Here is a 22,143-nt window from a genome sequence, read left to right as displayed (position 1 = left end):
CAAATAGGCTATTGCAGGTAATCCTTTTCTTTCTTTCAATGTTGAGGGTAAAATGCTCTTAGACTGGATGTGATGCTGCATAGAGCCCACTGTGGTTATTGATAGTCCTGCAACAAACAGTCAAAAAGTGCTTTAGTTTTCGAGATACCCCTACCGGAGTTAGGACCAAACACAACATAGTTTTTCCTCATCTCTAAGGCCTCCCATACATGAAATGGATTCTTGTATAAAAATATTTTACTGCAAAAGTGGTGAAATTGTTATTTAAAGTTATACACCTCAAACTAAAAATAAAGCCTGTCCGTCTGGTGGTTGAGGCACTTAAAGGCATGTAGATTCACAATGGAAGCTCTGAGAGGTTCAAAACTTGGCATATTTGAAGCCAGAACATACCTCTACATTCTAGAAAAGACTGAATGTCAATATCTGAATGTCAATATGAGATATAGTCATTTGAACACATACTTACAGTAGGCGGAATTGTACATCTATATAGATGTCTTCTCTACTTTGTAGTGACTCTGGAATGGATTGTCATAGCAACACATATTATGGCTTGTAGGAAAGGTGAGGTTCTACTGAATCCAGCAATACCAATTGTGTAAATGTAGCTTGCATAATCGTGGAGTTCTGGCACAAAACATATATGGTGTCCCAAACGGGGGGAAATAAAACTAATGAAATCTACAGTATCACATTAGTTTTATTTTTACTTCACTTATCAAGGGTGGGAAAACATAAACAAATCACTTGAGTAGAAGTCCCTAAAATGTATGAAATGTCTCAAACTTGAGAAATTAGAAATTGTGAACAAATAGATGCCGCTTCAATAGAGAAATATGCAAGCCTAGATTGGAACTACTAACTATTATTATGTTGCAGCACATGACCTGGATGTTCCCTCATCAAGCTCAAATCTCAATATTATCCTCATAAATATAAATAATCAAGTTATTCATTTCTGTTATTTGGTTACAGTCAATTTATACTACAGTATTTGGCTCCACCTATGTGCATCTTATGTGATCTTATAATGTGAAGTGTATCGGAAATCGGTCATGACATTTTTAAATGATCAGATCAGGAGCACAAAAATGTGATTGGGACATCCCTAGTATCAATATGATAGCCATATCATGATATTAGACTGTATATTGTCCGTGATTTGGGATATTGTACTATTGTGATATTGGAGGAGTTGCATAAAAATATAATTTTCAGATGGGGAAAAATCGGTATCGGCAGATACTCAAAATTAAAATGATCTTACTAAATGGTGCTCAACAGAGAGATGATGATGTTCATAACACCGTGGCTCTATATACAGACAATATGCTGCAGTAATGAGCAAGTTGCAAATGTTGAGTGAGAGCATGCCTGCACCAGTCTCATCAAGAAGACTGAATAGGGTTGATACAACATTGTTTAACATACAAAGATATTTTTCATTTGTGTGAAGGCCAGTACAAGACCAGAACATCTGACAGCCATTATGGCTGGTACTGGTATGTGTACCAGAGACTTATGGTCCTTCATGCAGCATCAGAAAGGTTGATGAAGTTGTACATCATCTGCTCCTCTCGTACCCAGATCTCTTTGTGTATGATGACAAATATACAATAATACTGGTAATATGCCGAGGCGGCAGTGCCTCAGGGATAGAGTGGCCAATAGAGCGGCTGGATGGAGAACCGTGAGGTTCGCAAGACAAATTTCAGTGTGAACTAACAATATACCGTTAGTACTATATCATACCATATTCTCAGTTCGATCCAGGGCTCCCCCAGAGTTAGACTCTGAACCCCTAATTGATCCCCATGTGCAGGTCGGTGCCTTGTATGGTTTCCTCTGCCATCGGTGTGTGACTGAATGTGTGAATGTAATGCACAATCTATGTAAAGTGCTTTGGATAAAAGCTCTATATACTGTAAATGCACCAATTTCCATTTACGGTATATAAACTCCTTGACTGTTATGATGACATACTGAAGACACTGACTCTGAGGAAGAAGATGATATTGTCTAAATACAAACCCTGGAAACATACAGCATTATAATTTGTAGAACATGGAAAGTCTGATGTTGCATGCTCTAAAAGTGTGCCCATGGGAAATGGGCACAATGAGAGAAGATGCAAATCTCCAAGAAAATCCAGAACTACTACATAGACCTGCAGATATATCGATGAAGAAAACCATGGACCAGTGGTATGTCATAACTCTTATTTATTGAAAGTGATGACTTGTCATCACTTTCATTTATTTAAAGAAAGATGTTAACTATTTCAGTGAGATTAATAAAAGCTTTGACATAGATACTGGTCTGCTGTTCTAATTCTTTGTTTTATAGCTGCTATATTTCGTTTAGATATTTAGTGTTTTAGGTAGCATTTATGATATTTGTCATCATATGCAAAGAGATCTGGGTACGAGAGCAGCCGATGTACAACTTCATCAATCTTTCTGATGCTGCATGTGAAGGCCCTGTCTCTGGTACTCTGACCAGTGACCATGTGAAGGCCCTGTCTCTGGTACTCTGACCAGTGACCATGTGAAGGCCCTGTCTCTGGTACTCTGACCAGTGACCATGTGAAGGCCCTGTCTCTGGTACTCTGACCAGTGACCATGTGAAGGCCCTGTCTCTGGTACTCTGACCAGTGACCATGTGAAGGCCCTGTCTCTGGTACTCTGACCAGTAGTCCTGGTTTTGTCTATGAACTGATTGCAACAAGACCGCGAGGACTTTTTTGTGCTATCCCTTTTGGACTAATTGTATGACTGTACTCTGTTGCTGTTTTTACATTTATGTCTAATAAACTATTAAATCCATCAATCAATCAATTGTGCTGGCCTTCCCACAAATTAAACAATATATTTGTATGTTAAACAGTGTTGTATCCTATTCAACAATGTTGTACCCTGTTCAGTCTTCTTGACGAGACGGCATGCTCTCACTCTGGTCTTACTGGAGTAGTTTTCTCAACATGATACAGTATATGATGAGGAGAGGAGAGTATATTGAATTTGGGTTTGCCAGGGTTTTATGAACATCATCTCTCTGTTGAACAACAGTTAGTGTTGAAGGTCTTCTGCCGTGGGCTTTATACATTATGGGTCTTGTTTCGTGCCTTTTTCCAACTGTTTAGCAAAGATGATACAAAGATTTGGATCCAATATTCCATTTTGGTAAAAGTTTAAAGATACATATAGATAGAATTTGTACAGTATCTATGTTGTGCATTGTGCACACTATTTTTAGGCTATAGTATGTGCAGTAACCATATTACAAGTGATACTAATTAAGTCTATTTTCCATTCTGGTGAAACAGTGTCAGGGCAGGGTTCTGCTATTGTCAGTGTAGACTACGGGACAGGCAGTAGGCTCTGTTACACTAAAGATAACTAAATGCTAGGTCACTCTCCACTCCAGTCAGCTAAATAGCTACTTGATTTGACAAGGTTCATCTCATCTTTTCACATTCCAAAATATGTGAAATGATTTTACCTGTCATTTTATGAAGAAAGCCACATACTGTAGGCAATAAGATGCAGGTGGAGCCAAATACTGTAGTGTAGTATAACTTGACTTGAGATTTGAGCTTGATGAGGGAACATCCAGGTCATGTGCTGCAACATAATAATAGTTAGTAGTTCCAATCTAGGCTTGCATATTTCTCTATTGAAGCGGCATCTATTTGTTCACAATTTCTCATTTCTCAAGTTTGAGACATTTCATACATTTTAGGGACTTCTACTCAAGTGATTTGTTTATGTTTTCCCACCCTTGATAAGTGAAGTAAAAATAAAACTAATGTGATACTGTAGATTTCATTAGTTTTATTTCCCCCCGTTTGGGACACCATATATGTTTTGTGCCATAACTCCACGATTATGCAAGCTACATTTACACAATTGGTATTGCTGGATTCAGTAGAACCTCACCTTTCCTACAAGCCATCATATGTGTTGCTATGACAATCCATTCCAGAGTCACTACAAAGTAGAGAAGACATCTACATAGATGTACAATTCCGCCTACTGTAAGTATGTGTTCAAATGACTATATCTCATATTGACATTCAGATATTGACATTCAGTCTTTTCTAGATTGTAGAGGTATGTTCTGGCTTCAAGTATGCCAAGTTTTGAACCTCTCAGAGCTTCCATTGTGAATCTACATGCCTTTAAGTGCCTCAACCACCAGACGGACAGGCTTTATTTTTAGTTTGAGGTGTATAACTTTAAATAACAATTTCACCACTTTTGCAGTAAAATATTTTTATACAAGAATCCATTTCATGTATGGGAGGCCTTAGAGATGAGGAAAAACTATGTTGTGTTTGGTCCTAACTCCGGTAGGGGTATGCCGACTTCTGGGGGCCATTGTCGCAGTACTATGATGTGCCGTTATGTTTTGCTTTGCTGTGTCTATTGTACATGTAGGCCTACAACTCTCAGCAGAGTGGAAGGGGAGATAGAATTAATGTATTCCATTGGATTTATAATTTAATTCTTGTACACCCTCAATATAAATATATAAGAGTGTTAATCCAAAGTTAACTGAACTTGGAAACGCAACCTCAGTGCTTAGTTTATTCTATCACCATTTGCTGTTGCAACTTGCAACTATTATTATTATTATTACATTGATCTGCATTACAAAATAAACGGTCAAATTAAAGTCTGACACAACTGATACAAAACGACAGTCCACAGAATTAGCGTGTCGACTACCGTCACGTGACAGTGTGTATTTCAACAGATCTTACGTTAGTTTTAGGCTACTATAAAATAGTATACTTACTTTAGCAGAGAAACAGCAGCGAGGGACTTAGCTTAGCAGAGAGCTAGCAGCTAGCACAACTGTTGTTGTGACTGTGAGCAGTGTTGTCAGATTGTGTAAAGTTTGAGTGAAGCCCTGGCTGCTCAAACTCCTCAAAGCTCTATCTGGGTTGTCCTCTTTGTGTCTCAGGTTGAAAAGGACAGACTGTCCCTCAAAACGACCAACTGGTTCAAATTCAACTTTAGCTAGTAATGGACGGACCCCCGGCGGCGAACACACATCGCTCTCAAAGGGCACCTACGGATGGCTGCAATTCGAAACTGGCCTCTGTAAAATCTGAATCCCCCCCACCCCATTTCCCTCACTGTATATTGTATATTTTCCCAGTGCTTGTATATTTTCCCTTTTTTGCTTCCCATATGATGAATTCCTGTTCTGTTCTTTAGCTACATAGAAATGTCTATTTGTATGTCTCTAAATGGTTGTATGTCTTTAAATGTTTTGATGAATTGAACAATGTGGACCCTGTTGTAAACAAGTATAATGCTTAATTGGGTCGTCCACTCACAGTTGACAGTCTTTGTATTGAGTTTGTGCTTAAAATGTACTGTAAATTCTACAAACTGTTAATAAATATTTCAATCAATCAATCAAACATAGGGTTGTGCATAATGGCTCTAGCGCTGCTGCTGGAGCGTGCACGTACCATAAACGACCACTAAGGGGAGCCATGATACAGCGTAATACTATGCGGCATAGGAGTTTATTATAGCAAATACATTACACCATTGATTGATTGATTGAAATATTTATTAACAGTTTGCAGAATTTACAGTACATTTCAAGCACAAACTCAATACAAAGACTGTTAACTGTGAGTGGACGACCCAATTAAGCATTACACTTGTTTACAACAGGGTCCACATTGTTCAATTCATCAAAGTGGGTCCTTGAGGGGATTAGTAGGTGATTAGTAGGTGGTCCCCATGCAGCTAACTGATGGAGAGTTGGTAACCAGATGGAATATATTTAACTGAATAATAAAAGGGAGCAAATTAGACCCTGGCAATTACCGCCCTATTAGCTCCATTTCAAAAGTGATGGAAAATTGTCTATGAACAGGTTGAAACAGTGGGGCAGGCAGGAATTAATTATTAGCTGGGCCTGGGACCAGCTGGGTGTGCACACTGCAATTTATTTTCGCATTCATTCATTAATTATCGTTTTTGCCTTACATTTCCTGAAAATATTATTGTTGCCCAGTAGGCCTACTGATTGATTGATTGAAGAATGTATTAACAGTTTTGGAGGATTACAGTACCCTACATTTCAAGCACAACAACTTTGGTCCATTATTTCTACACTTTAATGATACCAATTGTTATAATCATGACCGCCCATGTCTGTGTACTTGAACGTGAGACACAGTGTACTTGTTATGTATCGTGTACTGCCTGATCTGTAGCATACTTTATAGTTAGGCTACGAGAGACATCTCAGACAGCAAGGTCAGCCTTGCTGCAGCCAGTAGGCACGTTATTATGACTCATATCTTGTCACGTCATTACGATCCAGCACTATATATGTTCCCGTTTGTGTAATAAACTTTGTGAACCTTTAGCGTGATACTGTCTCGTGTCGCGTTATTGTTCTCCCTTGCCCGCCGCCGCAGTCGCCGTACCGAAGGAATACTTCAACCGGATTATCACACACACCACCCAGCCTGCACACACTACCTGTCTGTCAAACCAGACGAGGGTCCAGTACTTAAAGTTTATAACACCAATCAGTATTGTATTTTATACCATTTTAATCCTTGATTAGTCACCTTTACAACGAGGTATAGATTGTAAGGATCATGCTTTTGTGGAATGAGCAACACAGCTAAACGTGTGGGTAGCGCCTCCACAAACTGTGCCAAAATGGCATGGTATTCACCCTTGCTTTGAGTTGCTTAGTGGATTAATTGGATGATTGCACTCTACCACAGTAATAAGGAATAAACAAACAAACAAAACAATTACACATATTGGCAATTATTACACCTTTTTTACAATTTTACACTCAGTGTTCGTCTGGAAGATGATACGCAGCCACCACATCAAAAGATAGACATAGCCTACTTTGCCTCTGGCCTGAACATTGTGAAACACCCCTACGCCTCAACAGTACTTGGCTGCAGCTGTGTTGCGTGCGTGCAATGTCCTGAATCAGAGTGCGCGTGTGTGTGTGTATAGGCCACGGGCTGTTCATTGTTCATTGAACATATATGTCAAGTCAAACACTCAGTCCAGTAGTTTAGTAGACAGAATGTATAAACAGCAACAGAGTACAGTCACACTCGAAAAGAGATAGCACAGTTCTTTCTTCTGTATACTTCCTGCAGTATAGAAGTATACATATTTCTGGATGAATTGACAATGGATGACCCTGATGTAAACAAGTCTGTAGACATATTCTTAGGACTGCACCCATTCTGCAATCTGATAACATGCGGTTAAAACGAACCCGGGGCAGGTTCAAACTAACCCGTGGCTTCCTGTGAGGTTAGGCTTGGGTTATGGGTAGGGTGTTGGACTCCTGACTGTAGGACTGTTAGTATGTCAGACCAAAGTTACGTTTTATATTCAGCATAGAAGAGGGGCATAGACAGGAAAAATGCAGTACATATGTTATGCTTCTTTTTCTGTTTTTGTACATACAATTACATAGACAGAGAATAAACAGGAAACAGGAAAGTTTTGCTACTATATGAACAGTTTATTGGATTGAGTTGATTTAGCTAGTTACAAAACTGAAACAAAACAAAACAACCTCCCACTTGGAACTTTGACGCCTTCTCCTTTCACCATAGGTATTTTATTTTAAAATAAAATAAATAATAGCAATAGCCAATAAGGATTTCATGAACATGAGAAAAAAGAAAGACACAAGGAAAGAGAGCGAAGAATAGCCAGGAGTGAATGGTGAGATAAGGACGCCATGGTGTTGTAGGAGAGAATGGCAAAAAGAGATAAGGGGTCCTGATGTTTGCTTTGGAAATGGATAGGAAGAAAGTAGGATTTACTAATCTGACAATTTACTATTCTGTGCCTATTGGGTCGCAACTCAAACAGGGCTGAGTCAGCTCAAGTGAAAAAATGCTGGCGTGAATTAGATCCTAATTTTAAAAAAAAATGCTAGAGCTGTAAGGGTTCAGTTAAACCACTTAAACTGCTGTTTTATAGCCTACTTCAGCTTTTAAAAGTAGCTGATCTACAAGCTCACAGAGCACCACATTGCCATGCATTGTGAGCTTGTATATCTGATGCTTTTTTTGTATTTATTGGAGAAAAAACCCATATATATATATATATATATATATTGTGGGATGTCGCATGACAGCGGGCCGTCAGAGCGCCACCCCACCGAGAGTCAGTGGAGCGTCAGAGGCGGAGCACAGCTCGGAAGACAGCGACCCGCTCTGGGTCACGTGATTGACCACAAGTACGTGCCCGTCTTCCTCCTCAATCAAACCAATTACGCAACAGCCGCGCTGCGCGCGTAAGGTTTGAAAGGTAGGACACAGAGGAACGCTCCGCCTCATTCTCCACTGACTCACGGAGGGAGCACTGACGTGGCAATCTGGCGGTAGGTCTCCACACTCACACACACACATCCCCTCACTGTTGCCACTGGTTCTGATGCTGTGCTAATCATATGTCTCACTACACAGGCAACCCCGGGACGGAGGAATCCCGAAGAGGAACCCAGATACCACTCCTGAAGGAATAGGAGGAAATATTATAGACTGTTATACCCTGACATAGGAAGAATATAAGTTAACCAGCTGTGTGTGTGCTGTGCGCTGGCATTTCATTTGACTTTGACCTTGACCTAGAGTAAACCCTCAATAAATGCCCGAGTAGGCAAAACTTGCTGTGTCTCCTGCCTATCGTTGTCCAGTGGCGCCCACAAGTGGTGGAGAGTGCGGGCTACACTGAACCACGCTAAGCACTGGAAATGGAGCACACCCAAGCTGCAGCAATCGCTGCACTATTAAAAAGTCAGACCGATTTGCAGAGAAGCCAAATTGAATTACAGAACGCGGTGCAGGAATTAGTCCGCAGGGGCAATAGAGAACAGCCCCGCGCCCCCCGTGCTCCTGGAGACGTGCTGACCAAGCTCTCCCCCGAAGATGACATTGAGGCTTATTTGGATGTATTTGAGCGCACCGCCGCTCGAGAAAGGTGGGCACCAGATGACTGGGCCTCGCTACTAGCACCCTTCTTGACCGGCGAGGCACAGCAGATATGCCGTGGGCTTCCCGATGCCGACGCCCGAGATTTCGGAAGACTAAGGGCTGCCATCCTAGCCAGCCGCGGGTACAGCTTGCCAGCCAGGGCCCAACGTTACCACAACTGGGCCTTTTCCCCCACCCAACCCCCGCGAGCGCAAGTGGCTGCGCTGACGCGCACAGCACACAGCTGGTTAACGACCCCGGGCGACCCGCCCGCTATTGATAGGATGCTCATTGATAGAGTGATCCGAGCAGTGCCGCCAGATTGGCGCCGTTATGCCTCCCAGGTCAGTCCCGGCTCAGTAGATGAGTTGGTGGCATTATTGGAGAACTACCAGGTCACCCTGGAGATGATGAAGTCCACTCGGGTGGATGTGCCGAACTCGAAGCCTACTGCCTCTAGTGAGAAAGGTGGAAACAACTCACGCCGAGGAGCGGCCTCTAGCCGCCCCAGTGGAAACCAAGCCCCCCCCTCGGATGCCAACGCTCGGTCCCAGGGCCAGAACCCACGCCGCTGCTACGTGTGTGGTCAGCCGGACCACCTGTCCTGGAGCTGCCCAGATAGGGACAATGTCAACATGCAGTCGGCGACCAGTGCGGATGGAGCGAGGTCCTGCCTCCACACAAACAGCGGTCCCAACCGGCGAGCGCACCTAGCTGTCAAAGTGGATGGCACCGATACGCACGCGCTTCTGGATAGCGGCAGTGCTGTCACCCTCGTCCGCGGCGACCTCGCTGGCCTGGTCGGAGACGCCACCGTTCCGGTCACATGTGTCCACGGCGACCTGCGCCGCTATCCCATCAGTCACGTCCACGTTCAGACCACCCGGGGCAGCGCTGTCATTTCGGCAGGGGTGGTGCCGAATTTACCTGTCCCCCTCCTCCTCGGCGCAGACTGTGAGTTGTTTGACAGACACTGGAGGCCCGGGCTGAACCCCGCACCACCGCAACGCCGCCGGGGACGCCGCCGCCGCCGCCAGCCCAACACCGAGCCGCTGCCGGCGTGTCCCGCCTTCGGACCCCCCACGGACGAACCGGTGAGCGATAGCTCTGGGCAACCTAGCGAGGAGAGCCCGGCAGAAGAGGAACAGCTCCCGCAGAGAGATGAAGCAGCACCCGAGGAAAGCATGGATACCTTTGCCGAGTTTCCACTGACAGAGACAGTGGAGACAGCACAGAGGGGGGACTTCGCCAATGCGCAGTGGACGGACCCCACATTGGACGGAGCCGGACGAACCATCGCCCAGATCGATGGGAAAAATTGTGACGGGGTGAGTGACATAACCTCTCCTTATTTTCTCATAAAAAATAACCTGTTATATCGGGCTGTAAAGGGGCGAGATGAGGAATGGACAGAACAGTTACTAGTTCCCAAATCCCACATTACTCGAGTGTTGTATCTGGCGCATACGCACCAGTTGGGAGCCCACTTGGGTGTCGATAAGACGTATGCACGCATTCTGATGCGCTTCTATTGGCCAGGGATTAAGCGGGCCGTGGAGGAGTTTTGTAAAAGCTGCCCGGAGTGCCAAAAAACCGCACCGCGCCTCTCTTTTCGAAACCCGTTAATTCCACTGCCTATTATTAGCACTCCTTTCGCCCGCCTGGGGATGGATATAGTCGGACCGTTGCCAAAATCCACTCGGGGACACCGATATATCCTCGTTATTGTTGACTACGCAACGCGGTATCCCGAGGCTATTCCATTGCGCACGGCCACAGCCAAGGCCGTGGCGCACGAGTTATTGATGATGTTCACGCGAGTGGGGATTGCGGAGGAATTATTAACTGATCAAGCGACTAACTTCATGTCCCGCCTGTTAAACCAGCTATATAAGTGGCTCAAAGTCAAACGGATTCGCACCTCAGTCTACCATCCCCAAACCGACGGCCTTGTAGAACGCTTTAATCAAACATTAAAAAAGATGTTGCGCAAGCTCGTTGACTTGGATGGGAAGGACTGGGATCAATTGATTCCGTATGTGCTCTTCGCAATACGTGAGGTGCCCCAGGCCTCTACGGGGTTTTCCCCCTTTGAGTTAGTGTACGGCCGAAGACCCCGCGGCCTGCTAGACATCGCCAAGGAAGCCTGGGAGAGTCAGCCGTCTCCACATAGGTCAGTAGTGGAACATGTTGAGCGTCTACAGGAGCGCGCAAAAAAAATATGGCCAATGGTGCGTGCCCATATGGAAGAAGCGCAGCGAGCTCAAGCACGCACGTATAACAGAACTGCCACCCCCCGCGAATTCCAGGTCGGGGACCAAGTGCTGGTACTGGTCCCCACCAGCGAATGTAAATTCCTGGCTAAGTGGCAAGGCCCGTACGAAGTAGAAGAGAGAGTCGGACCGGTCAACTATCGGGTAAGCCAGCCCGGCCGACGCAAAACGCACCAAATCTACCACATCAACATTTTAAAAAAATGGCAACCCCCGGGGCCCCTCCCATCAACAGTGTTGTTAACGACAGTCTCTTTCCAGCTCCCAGTCCCAGTGCCGACAGGAGAGGAGCTCACACCCTCGCAGAAGCAGGATGTGAAAGAACTGCTGGGCCGGGCTACGGACGTGTTCTCAGAACTGCCGGGCCGGACTCACGTCGTCCAGCACGATATCCTCACCGCCCCCGGGAAAATCGTCCGGCAGAGGCCATATCGCATACCGGAGGCACGGAGGCAAGCCATTAGAGAGGAGGTACAAAAAATGTTGAAATTAGGAGTAATTGAAGAATCACATAGTCCGTGGGCCAGCCCGATTGTGATAGTCCCCAAGCCAGATGGCTCACTAAGATTTTGCAACGATTTCCGAAAATTGAATGAAGTGTCCCTGTTTGATGCGTACCCCATGCAGAGGGTCGACGAGTTGACAGAACGGCTGGGCCCCGCCCGGTTTGTCAGCACCCTTGACCTGACCAAGGGCTACTGGCAGGTCCCCCTCACCAACCGGGCCAAACCCAAGACAGCCTTTGCGACGCCTGACGGGCTGTTTCAGTACAACGTGCTGCCGTTCGGGGTCCACGGAGCACCGGCGACGTTCCAGCGCCTCATGGACCGAGTGCTCCGCCCACACAGTGCATATTCGGCATCCTACATCGATGACATAATAGTCCACAGCGCCACCTGGGGGCTGCATCTACAACATTTGGAAGCAGTCCTGGGGGCCCTACGGCGGGCCGGACTGACGGCAAATCCCAAGAAGTGCCGCCTCGGCCTCACCGAGACAGACTACCTTGGGTATACGATCGGACGAGGTTGTATCAAGCCCCAGACGAAGAAGGTCGAGCGCATCAGAGACTGGCCACGCCCCTCGACAAAGAAACAGGTGAAGTCATTCATGGGTCTTATATCTTATTACCAGAAGTTCATTAAAGATTTTGCCACTGTTGCAGCAGCCCTCTACGACCTCACGAAGAAGGACCTCCCGCATCATGTCCACTGGACGGCCGAGGCAGAGGCCGCGTTCCAGAAGTTGAAGACCGCGCTGTGTGAAGAACCGGTCCTGGTGTCCCCCGACTTCACGAAGCCCTTCGTCCTCCACACCGACGCCTCCGGCACGGGCGTCGGGGCAGTCCTGTCTCAGGTGGTAGGAGACGACGAGCATCCCGTCACCTATATCAGCCGTAAGCTGCTGAAGCATGAGAAGAACTACAGCACTGTGGAGAAGGAGTGCCTGGCCGCCAAGTGGGCCATACACCACCTGAGGTATTACCTGTGGGGTCGACTGTTCACACTGGTCACAGACCACGCGCCCCTGAAGTGGATGGCGAGAAACAAGGACCGCAACGACCGCGTCACCAGATGGTTTTTAGAGCTCCAAGACTACAAGTTTGACGTCGTGCACAAACCTGGCAAGGAGATCGGCCATGCCGACGCCCTGTCCAGGCGCTATGAGGACCGGGGCAGTGAGCCCCCCGCCGCAGGCAGTGGGCTAAGGGGGGGGATGTGTGGGATGTCGCATGACAGCGGGCCGTCAGAGCGCCACCCCACCGAGAGTCAGTGGAGCGTCAGAGGCGGAGCACAGCTCGGAAGACAGCGACCCGCTCTGGGTCACGTGATTGACCACAAGTACGTGCCCGTCTTCCTCCTCAATCAAACCAATTACGCAACAGCCGCGCTGCGCGCGTAAGGTTTGAAAGGTAGGACACAGAGGAACGCTCCGCCTCATTCTCCACTGACTCACGGAGGGAGCACTGACGTGGCAATCTGGCGGTAGGTCTCCACACTCACACACACACATCCCCTCACTGTTGCCACTGGTTCTGATGCTGTGCTAATCATATGTCTCACTACACAGGCAACCCCGGGACGGAGGAATCCCGAAGAGGAACCCAGATACCACTCCTGAAGGAATAGGAGGAAATATTATAGACTGTTATACCCTGACATAGGAAGAATATAAGTTAACCAGCTGTGTGTGTGCTGTGCGCTGGCATTTCATTTGACTTTGACCTTGACCTAGAGTAAACCCTCAATAAATGCCCGAGTAGGCAAAACTTGCTGTGTCTCCTGCCTATCGTTGTCCAGTGGCGCCCACAATATATATATAGGGGAGAACGGGGTAAGATGAGCCAGCGGGTAAGTTGAACTACCCCCTTTATCTAGAAAACTGTGTTGCCATGTGACCTTAAAGGTATATTCAGTGATTTCACTTAATTCAAATATCACTTATTTTTTTGTTTTGTTGTGATAATCCTCCCTACTATAGAGTGTGCTGGCCATATAAGGAGTTCCACCCTGTCCCCAGTTAACCCCTGGGGGTAAAAAAACCTTAGGTTTCGTTTTTGACTCTCTATCCTGATTGGACGAAAGGCTGGGTCCCACAGCCAAAAACGAAACCTAAGGTTTTTTTAGTGAAATCACTGAATATACCTTTAAATCTAGCAAGCATCCATCATTTACACCTGGCTGTGAAGTTGGTAAGCACATGGGGAAAGTAGAAAACATTATTTTACACAAAAAACAGTTTTTTGTCGGTCAAAGTAAAATTTCAACACATCATGTAAAATGACTGTTATACAAAGCAAAATGTACCTATAGGTCTAAAATGTAATATCATACACGTTGATGATTTGCCAATGGATAGAACCATGTGAATCAATTAGAAAATAAATTGTCTGAAGTAGCTTATTCTAGTCATTGTTTTCTAAAATGGTGGCTATGGGTAAGATGAGCCAATGTCCGGGGGTAAATTGAGTCAATGGGAATCACTATTCATATGTTTTTTTATTAAGTCTTTGCTACTCAAATGATACTGAATGACCTTTCATTTGCATGTACATACTCATTTAAGAGAAGTTTGAAATATTGTATTAACAATATTGCAAATATAAGGTTCTGAATAACAAACTTTATTTAATTGTCTTAATATTGTTTAAATAATAAACAAAAAAATAAGACAATTAGCAAAAGGGAAAACTGTTATTATACTATTATCGATAAGTGAATAAATACATTATCTGTTCATGTTTAAGCTTTTAACATTAAAATAGCATGTGGTTCAACTTGCTCCTCGACTTGGATCAACTTACCCCTTACCTGGGGCAAATTCAGCTTACTCATCATTTCAATTCATAGTAGACATCCTGAAATATGGGTAGATCATTAGATTTTACTGCCATCTCACTTTGATCATGAATCTTGTCCATCCATAATTGGACTTGACAAACATTGTGACGAGAGCTTTTCTCCAGTGTGGAGACACTGGTGTGTCTTCAGATCGGCTGACAATCTGAAACTCTTGTCACAATGTTTACAATGGAAAGGTGTTTCTCCAGTGTGGACAAGCAGGTGTCTATTCAGATTACTTGTACGTCTGAAAGTCTTGTCACAATGTTTACACTGGAAAGGTTTTTCACCTGTGTGGACAAGCAGGTGTCTATTCGGATTACTAGGATCCGTGAAACTCTTGTCACAATGTTTTCACTGAAAAGGTTTTTCTCCAGTGTGGAGACGCCGGTGTGTCCTCAGAGTACTTGGATCAGTGAAACTATTGTCATAATGTTTACACTGAAAAGGTTTTGCTCCAGTGTGGACAAGCAGGTGTCTATTCAGATTACTTGAATGCGTGAAACTCTTGTCACTATGTTTACACGGGAAAGGTTTTTCTCCAGTGTGGACACGCTGGTGTGTCTTCAGATCACCTGACTGTCTGAAACTCTTGTCACAATGTTTACACTGAAAAGGTTTTGCTCCAGTGTGCAGAAGCTGGTGTCTCTCCAGGTTACCTTTCTGACTGAAACTCATGTCACAATGTTTACATTGAAAAGTTTTTGCTCTAGAATGGAGACGCTGGTGTGTCTTCAGGCTACCTTTCTGACTGAAACTCATGTCACAATGTTTACACGGGAAAGGTTTTTCTCCTGTGTGGATACGCTGGTGTGTCTTCAGAAGTATTTGACTGACTAAAACTCTTGTCACAATGTTTACACTGGAAAGGTTTTTTTCCAGTGTGGATACGACGCTTGTGTGTCTTCAGAGTATGTGACCGACTGAAACTCTTGTCACAATGTTTACACTGGAAAGGCTTTTCTCCAGTGTGGACACGCTGGTGTGTCTTCAGATTACTTGAATCCGTGAAACTCTTGTCACAATGTTTACAATGGAAAGGTTTTTCTCCAGTGTGGACACGCTGGTGTGTTTTCAGTCTATATGACCGACTGAACCTCATGTCACAATGTCTACACTGGAAAGGTCTTTCTCCAGTGTGGACACGCTGGTGTGTATGCAGATCACCTGACTGTCTGAAACTCTTGTCACAATGTTTACAATGTTAAGGTTTTTCTCCAGTGTGGACACGCTGGTGTGTCTTCAGATCACCTGACTGTCTGAAACTCTTGTCACAATGTTTACACTGAAAAGGTTTTTCTCCAGTGTGGATACGCAGGTGCTTCTGAAAGTCAGTTGACCATCTGAAACTCTTGTCACAATGTTTACAGTGGAAAGGTTTTTCTCCAGTGTGGACACGCTGGTGTGTCTTTAGATTAGTTGAAAGCGTGAAATTCTTGTCACAATGTTTACACTGGAAAGGTTTTTCTCCTGTGTGGATACGCTGGTGTGTCTTCAGAGTATGTGACTGACTGAAACTCTTGTCACAATGTTTACACTGGAAAGGTTTTTCTCCAGTGTGGACACGCTGGTGTGTCTTCAGATTACTTGAATCCGTGAAACTCTTGTCACAATGTTTACAATGGAAAGGTTTTTCTCCAGTGTGGACACGCTGATGTGTTTTCAGTCTATATGACTGACTGAACCTCATGTCACAATGTCTACACTGGAAAGGTCTTTCTCCATTGTGGACACGCTGGTGTGTCTGCAGATCACCTGACCGTCTGAAACTCTTGTCACAATGTTTACAATGGAAAGGTTTTTCTCCAGTGTGGACACGCTGGTGTGTCTTCAGATCACCTGACTGTCTGAAACTCTTGTCACAATGTTTACACTGAAAAGGTTTTTCTCCAGTGTGGATACGCAGGTGCTTCTGAAAGTCAGTTGACCATCTGAAACTCTTGTCACAATGTTTACAGTGGAAAGGTTTTTCTCCAGTGTGGACACGCTGGTGTGTCTTCAGATTATTTGAAAGCGTGAAACTCTTGTCACAATGTTTACAGTGGAAAGGTTTTTCTCCAGTGTGCACACCTCCACTTGTGTCCCCCCAATCATCACTGTCGTCAGTGACTTCAGTGTCAGATTCCAGTTCAACTTCAGTGCAGTGTGAAGAGATGTCTTCATCAACCTCACTTTTCACTAATAATTTAAACATTGACCCAACAGGTTCCTCTGGTCTTTGAAGTAGATCCTCCTGTTCATCTTTAATGTGTGGAGGCTCTGGTTCCTCCTGGACCAGACTGAGGCTCTTCTCTTGCTGTTCTTCTTTAATCTGTAGAGGTTCTAGTTTCACCTGGACCAGACTGAGGCTCCTCTCCTGTTGTTCTTCTTTAATCTGTGGAGGTTCTAGTTTCACCGGGACCAGACTGAGGCTCCTCTCTTGCTGTTCTTCTTTAATCTGTGGAGGTTCTAGTTTCACCAGGACCAGACTGAGGCCCCTCTCCTGTTCAGGGGAAACCTCCTCCTTACACACAGGGAGGTCTGTGAAATCTAGGAGGAGAGGGAAGGTAACATCAGCAGAGAGCAAATCATTGTTTTCTGATTGGATAAGATTGATTTTCCTACTTACAGATTTGTTTTGTAATAATGTCTAGTGTTTTAATTCTATTCTATTTATATATCTATTGATGATGGTCGTTTTCCCAAATGTTACATCACAGCTTATGCCCCAAGCAGGCAAGCGCTCAATTACATTTGAATGTGGCCAACGGCCGCATTACCTGGTCGAGGTGACAGCCATTAAATAACGCCACGCCACTATAGAGTCGATCGACAACAACGGGAGGTAAGAAGAAATCCATCACGACCGTCAAACACAGGATCTTTTTTTATTATTAGGCGGGATGATTTAGATCGCGAGTTATTAACGTTTTAAGATTTCCGTTCTCGTCGGCTAAACAGGCAGGGAACATTTTCGATGACGTGTCACTGTTGTGCAACACAGAGGATTGCGCAACCAGCGCATCTAGGCTGTGGAGCGATGCGATCCGTTTTCATATGACTAATTTGACGGAGTACATGACTGTGCACTTGAACTTGATGGTGATTTACGTCATGGGCCTTTAAACTGTTTTAACAGAAGATTTAAGATGTTGCCAGGCCCCATCAGTGGCAAAGATTTCAGCACTTGTGCAGTAGAACCGGGTACAACAGGACAGTTACAGAGCACATGTTTAACTAGCTGTAAATAAAACGGTACATACATATCCTGTACAACTTTACTACGGGTTGCAGCGTTGCATCAAACAGTCCATGTCCCTGCTCCATCTCCCGCTGTTCCTCTGACCGTGCTACATTTCTTTTGGAGGCCATCTCTCCTGATGGCGTGAGATCTCCTCCTGTGGTGCTCTGTGGAAATCACAGAAAATAATGTTTAGTTATCATTCAGCAACCTGAATGATCACAGCATCACCATCGGACATAGAAGCTTTGCATACCATGCACACATGTGCACGCAGCCACGCGCACACAGGGCTTAAAACAAGTTTTTCCAACGTCTGTTTTTCCATACATTAATGACACTAATGATTTTTGGGGGCTGGTATTGGTAAAATCATGTTTCCTTTATATTACGTTCTGACCACCTTATGATTGCAGTTTGCACACACGATGGGTCATTGGTTTGTGTGCATCCTCGCTTGTTATTGAAACACCCGGTAGCACTTAGTGTGTTGCAGAGCACCTGACGTCCGAGCCGGTTCTTTTAAATCCATATTTAAGCAATATTACACGAGAGGGTGTGGGTTAACGTGATTATTGCCACGACAGGGATGCAGTCAGGAACGAGACGAAGTCGAGTTCCGCAAGCGTCACTGAAGTGTAATATTATAATATTGCAATTCTACAACAGTTACCCTTAAAACTAAGAAAATCGCTGAAACAGTTACCCTTAAAACTAAGAAAATCGCTGAAATATATACGACAACAAATGTCCCAATAACTAGCTAGCCTAGCCACCGAGTTTGCTAGCGCTCTGGTAGAACAGAGCAGCTGAATTATTTGTTTTGATTAGGTGGTGAATGGTGCTGGTTTAACCCACGGCTAGAAGGTTGTTTCAACCAATCAGATTGCTTCCTCGAAACGACCTGTGGTAGAATAAAGATTATCGCTCGACTGCCTTGAAAACAGGGGAGGTTCTTTCTTGTTTTGAAATAGGTGAAAGGTTGATTTTTGTCTGTATGTATGTATGCACCAAAAAAAGGGGGGGGGGGAATGGGTCAAAGTCAGATAACAACAGTGACATGGAACATGTGAAAAACAAATGTGAAAAGAAAATGTATTTATTTTACAAGAAAGTGAACATGTGATTGACTCCATAAAGTAAAAAATAAAACGGGGGAGGTTTTCCACCGTGACGTGCATTGCATTGTTTAACTCCCGTGAGGTAGCAACCGCTCGTTGATAGTGAAACTTAAAAGAAGGCTCGGACGCTACTGCCTTTGACAGCACAGTCAAGAAAAGAGGAGTGTTGTAGCGACTACTTCTTCCCATCAAATCAAATTAGAAGTAGTGCTATGAGGCTGATTGCGAACGCAGTGAGCCACTTAGTATGACAGCAAGGGCTGAATGTCTGTGTGTCACGCTGTTACACCACCCGCCCGCCACCAGAGGGCGCAGCTAGACAGCAAGGGCTGACGCAGCTAGACAGCAAGGGCTGAATGTCTGTGTGTCCCGCTGTTACACCACCCGCCGCTGCTTAACAACGACACTGTCTGTAACTTGCTCGCTGTTACACCACCCGCCGCTGCTTAACTTGCTGTACTAGGCCCAACATAAAAATAATACTGTCACAACGACACTGTCTGTAACTAGGCTATGTGTACTAGGGCGCAGCTGTAGCACACACACACACACACACACACACACACACACACACACACACACACACACACACACACACACACACACACACACACACACACAGGGCGCAGCTGTAGCACACACACACACACACACACACACAACCACACACACACGAGCTGCGTTCGCTTCCCGCGTTTGCGCGTCTTACTTGTCTGTCGGCAGGAACTGTATGACGCGTTTCTTTCAATCAAATCCAGAAAAGTTCTTATTGTAGTTAAGGTGATTTATTGACAAATAAACAAGGTCCAAGAATGTACTGAATGTTGATAAATGAAAACGTAGGTGTAGATAAACGATCAAAAGATAAACGGTCAACAGTAAATATTGAGACTAGAGCTTACCCCCATCCACTCACTGAATGCCACTGCCCAGACACACAGCTGACATAAGTAAAGTGATTAGCAGACACACAGCAGGAGCTCATCAATCAGGTAAGGGCTGTGGCACATCGAAAACCCAAGCGTGGGAAAAAATAAACAAATAGAATAAACAACAAACAAAATGTCTATTTTGGCTCCTACAAGGAGATGAAAGTGTTTGCATCGGTACGCCTCTATGGGTAACTTTTGTGAGAGTAACAAATAAATCCTCTCAAATCTCTTGAGTGACAAACATAGCAAGTGTTCCCTGTCTAATTTAATGCAAGAGAACCGAACGCAAGCACTTTTATTGTCAATTAGATCTGCCTTCCCTGTCAATAATTCCATCCTACCTGTTTCATGTTGTTGTAAGCAACTTATTAGAACGCCAGTGACTTCCATTATTCCTGTGATTTCATCTTTTGGACGCTGCCAACCACTTGAACATCTTCTTTACAAACATTGCAACAATGCTGGTTAACAAACTGCCCTCCCACTCTTCAAAAACGGAGTGCCCTCCAACCCCACAAGGCCACTGGCCATGACAATATTCCCTCCAAATTTCTCAGAGACTCAGCCATTTCCATAGCTCTAAATTTCTCAGAGACTCAGCCATTTTCATAGCTCCAGTCATGACTCACATAGTAAACCTCTCCATCAAACAGGGACAGGTCCCCCAAGATTTTAAACTGGCCAAAGTAACCCCCCTGTACAAAAAAGGGAGTAAATTAGAACCCGGCAACTACCGCCCTATTTCTATTCTAAGCTCCATCTCGAAAGTGATGGAAAAAATAGTCTATGAACATTGTTGTACGAGTTCCAATCTGGTTTCAGAACATCCCACTCCACTGACACATGCCTCCTCTATATGAGCGACCACATCAAACACGAGGTGGATGCTGGAAAATACTGCGGCATGGTCAAGCTGGACCTCCAAAAGGCCTTTGACACCGTGAAACACTCCATACTGGTTAACAAGCTAAAAGCTATTGGTTTTGATAGCACATCAGTGAGCTGGATGCAATCCTACCTGGAGGGGAGAGAACAGATGGTGGAGGTGAACGGAACACTGTCCCCCCCCCTCCTAGTGAGCTGTGGCGTTCCACAAGGAAGCATACTAGGGTCTTTACTGTTCCTAATATATGTAAACGACATGACATCAGCTTGTGACTGCAACTTGTTCCTGTTCGCAGATGACTCAGCACTGCTGGTCTCGGACAGGAACAAACTGCAGGTTGAAAAGACCCTCAGCTCTGAACTCTGTAGAATCTGCACCTGGCTCGCTGATAACAAACTATCCTTACACCTGGGAAAAACTGAATCCATTCTCTTCGGATCAAATAGTAATCTCAGCAAGGCAGATGGCTTCTTGGTTAGAGTGGGTGACAATATTATCACACGAAAAGATGAAATTACCCACCTAGGTTCCATCCTGGAGGCCAATCTTTCTGGTGATAAAATGGCCACCAACGTAATAAAAAAAGTCAATCAAAGAACAAGATTCCTTTACAGGATCTCCTCACTGGTCAACAAAAACACCTTGAAGACCTTAACAGGAGCCCTCGTACAAGGTTTCTTTGACTATGCATGCACCTCTTGGTACCACAGCACCTCAAAGGCCCTTAAAACAAGGTGTAACTGCTCCTATCCAGCAGAATAACGAACGCTCCAACTGATTGGAGGTTGTTTATTTCCCCAAGACAACGTGAAAAACTGCAACACAAAACATAACAATATTCTTTTAAATACAATGAAACATGAAATATGAATGTCCCCGTTGTCAGTCAATCATATTATTTATGTAAACAAACACTGATATGTAAACAAACAATTAAACGATCGACAGAACTACAACACTGTATACAAACAAAGAAAACAACAACATGTAACATACCGTGTGCGCCTTCTGCAGATTATTTTAGGAGAGCTACTTTATCTTCTCTATTTAAGGACACTCTTTTTAGACGTGAGAAGAGCTCCTTGCACCACTGAAACTCAGCTTGTTCTGAGTTCAGCTCACGCAGCTGCAATCAAATGCTGCCTCACTCTAATCACAGGGCTCTTCTTCTGCATGCCCTTCTAGGTCATAATGAACAGCACTAAAGACCAGGCTTTAGGGTCGACGACAGAGTACAGCATCTTGCAATGGGTCTGGTCCACAAGATTCGATACACCACCAAGATACCCATGTATACCTGTCTAAATACTTCCTTAATGTAAACGAAGTCCAAACCCACAACATCAGAGGGAGTGCAACAAACCAT

Source organism: Protomyctophum parallelum (assembly GCF_964188405.1).
Source record: "Protomyctophum parallelum genome assembly, chromosome: 13".
NCBI classification, from domain to species: domain Eukaryota; kingdom Metazoa; phylum Chordata; class Actinopteri; order Myctophiformes; family Myctophidae; genus Protomyctophum; species Protomyctophum parallelum.
Note: the sequence above shows the minus strand (reverse complement) of the source record.